Source organism: Thunnus maccoyii, chromosome 23 (genome assembly GCF_910596095.1).
Source record: "Thunnus maccoyii chromosome 23, fThuMac1.1, whole genome shotgun sequence".
Classification (NCBI taxonomy): Eukaryota; Metazoa; Chordata; class Actinopteri; order Scombriformes; family Scombridae; genus Thunnus; species Thunnus maccoyii.
In genome coordinates this window covers 23,598,549-23,601,623 of record NC_056555.1, presented here as the reverse complement: position 1 = coordinate 23,601,623, position 3,075 = coordinate 23,598,549, and the positions used below count along the sequence as shown (strand labels likewise).

The 3,075-nt window shown below is 41.2% G+C and overlaps 1 long non-coding RNA gene across 1 annotated transcript; it reads left to right on the top strand.

Moving 5' to 3' along the window:
* Positions 1–929: 929 nt before the first annotated feature.
* LOC121890771 lies at positions 930–2,395 on the top strand. The gene is made up of 2 exons (XR_006093922.1): positions 930–1,102; positions 2,139–2,395. It is a non-coding gene; the product is annotated as an uncharacterized LOC121890771 (long non-coding RNA).
* The last annotated feature ends 680 nt before the right edge of the window (positions 2,396–3,075 follow it).

The following is a 3,075-nucleotide window of genomic DNA, read 5'->3' as shown; positions in this document are numbered from 1 at the left end:
TTGTCAAAGGCCAGTTGTGCTTCTCTGGTCTCAGCTCTGAAGTCCAACCCCTCCCATCTGAGATATCTGAATCTGTCTGAAAACAACGTGTGTGACGTGAAGCAGCTGTGTGATTTTCTGGAGAGTCCACACTGTAGACTGGAGTTTCTGAGGTCAGACACCATTTTTTACTTCTGTGCTGAGATTAATATGATGTGACAGTTGTGGTGACACTAAACTGTAGACATAAAGCTGATATTATGCTGATCCACACTGAGGATCTATTTTCTTCTTCAGTGGTTTAGTCCATTGACTGTCAGAACAATGTTGAGCTGCACATTTAAAACCTTCATATAACAAGAAAAACCTACACTGGATAATTCACTCTGAACCTCTGAAACTCTGTTTTTATCTTTTCTATTTGACAGTTTTTAACCTGCATCCTGTTGGGTTCAGCTGTTTGGAGTTTCCATCTTCTAAACTTTAGGACAAAAAAATAGATTTTCAGATTAATTGCGATTCTTATTTGAATGATCAATAATTGATTATTGAAATCCAGAGATGGATCTTTGCATTTATGTCTTTACTCAGTAAACATGTCCACTTTGTTTAAATCGAGTTATTACAACATGCACAAAAATCTTATTTTAAGTGTAAAAGTAACGTAGATGCTAGCTGCTATATTAGCTGCCTTGAGTCACCACAGTCCCGTAAACCGTGACGTGAATAGTTTCAGTCTGTGGACCCGCCGCAGTTTACGGGACTGTGGTGACTCAGGATGGTCAGCTGACTCTGGCTGTCTCGTAGGGGATCTAGAGATCACATCTACAACTTTCTAAACTTCTACATTCTAAATCTTCTTCAGCTCTGAACAGATTATGAAACATTGAATGATTTCAAGCATGAACTTTGTTTTCAAAAGTGACGTCATTTATTCTTTATTCAGATTGATTTGCTGCAGGTTGTCAAAGATCAGCTGTGCTTCTCTGGCCTCAGCTCTGAAGTCCAACCCCTCATCCCATCTGAGATATCTGAATCTAGGAGGAAATGGCCTGAAGGGCTCGGACGTGAAGCGGCTGTCTCGACTTACGAAGAGTCCAGACTGTAGACTGGAGACTCTGAGGTCAGTAGAGAGTTGGAGTCAGTCTGTGCTGGTTTCAGCAGTCTTGTATTAAACATCGTTAGTATCAAAGCAAAGATCCAGTATTTCCTGGTGAACCTTCAACCTTCTCAGTGGCTGCTTTCCTCAGTGAAGCTGTGAGAGGAGAATGGTGACAGACTTCAGGATTGGACAGAAAGACAGAGAGAGAGAGAACAGTCAGCCAATCAGATCAGCCAGAAGCTTGTTGTGATCATGTGTTTGAGTTGATGTGAAGACTTGTTGTTGTGTTCATGTCTGCAGGAAATAAAGCTGGATTACAGCTGACAGCCTTACAAGATGTATAGAGACAGTGGTCCTCATCATCAAACTGTCCTACCATCAAATCTGATCTGAAAGTGTTTGTTCTCTCATTTCAACACTAAAGAATTGATCAGTTCATCTTTGTCAGAGCTCTAAGATCAGTCTGACTGCAGCCTGCAAATCACTGGCTCTGATTTCACACAAGCATCATTACGTTTAGTAACCATGTGGTCTTTATACAGACCAGAACCTCTGCTGAAGTCCAGGAATCACAGCAGCTGTTTAGCTGAGAGCTCTGACTGATTGTCATGTGATGATTTAACAGCAGGAAAGATCTTCAATCCCACAGAGACTCTGTAGCTTTCAACTTTTCTAACAGTTGACATGTATCAACAGTAAATCCATCAGTAAACTGATGAGTGAATGTCTCTGTTTCTGCAGTAATGATGTGTTCATGACTCTCAGCACTTTATTTCCTCTGTGTGCTTGAGTGAAATCTGCAGAGTAAACAGACTTGATAGCAAAAGTCTGTGCAGGTGTGTGAGCTTGGAGCTCAGTGTGTTCACTCCACCACGTTAACATGAGAGCTGAAAGGAAGCAGGCTACGCTGCACAGCTGTTCCACTTCTGGTCTGAACAGGACTGAAGTCCCTGCTGCTCTTTATACTGGATGTGCTGCATCACTGACTGACAGCTGATGAAGTGAGTCTCACTAAACACTGATTTATGACCTCTGTTGTTTCTTCTTCTCTCATCAGCTTGGATTCGGATTAGTGATCTCTGTCAGAGTGTGAGTGAACATCCAGGAGTGTGTGTTGAGAGAGGATCAGCTGGATCCTGATGATCCATCTGGACCGGAGTCTGGATCTGGATTTTGTCATCTTCACTTAAGTCTCTTAACTGACTACAAACTGAAAAGTTATCTCTGGATTTTGTTGAATCAGCACTTTACAGATGTGTTATACATGAGCTGTTTGATGCAGAAAAGATTAATAAACAGGCGTTATAAGTCAGACTCTGACCCTGGGCCCATATTTATCAAGCGTCTCAGAATCACACTGAGAGTTAACGAGGACTAAAACTACTTAATGAAGCAGAAGAGAATTTACTGTGACTGTCAGCAGGAGAAGGATTACTCCTGGGAGAGAGTGAGACGTGGCTGTTTTACCACAGTCAGAGCAGCAAAGTAGAAACAATGATGATGTGTTGTAGTTTTCTCACAGTCTCAGCTGGAAACATGAAACTGGTAATTTGGTATATTATGTATATAAGCAGGTAACCAGGCAGGTAACTTACCAAGGTTATGGAACAAAACTATGATGCCAAAATTCATTACAAGATGATATTTACAAAGTGTAAAGAAAGCCTGAGAAATAAATGTAGCCTATATGTTAATGAAGATAACAGGTAATTAGAGTCAGCTGTGTAAAATGATCTTGGTTCAGCCACATGGTTTCACAGCCTGTAATAGTGCTGCATCTTGCACATATTGCACAGACACATGTTGCAAACCGTCTCCATGAAGAACATCTTCTCTTCCACTGTCCAATTCCTCTTTCAACTACACCCCAAGTTAACTTGTGTTCTCTACATGAAGGTAAATACAGCGTAACAATAGAAACATATATTGTTCAGGTGCATCCTCCTCTCTCAAATATCAGGCTGTAGCTCTGCTGTTATTTGAAGGAGCCTCAA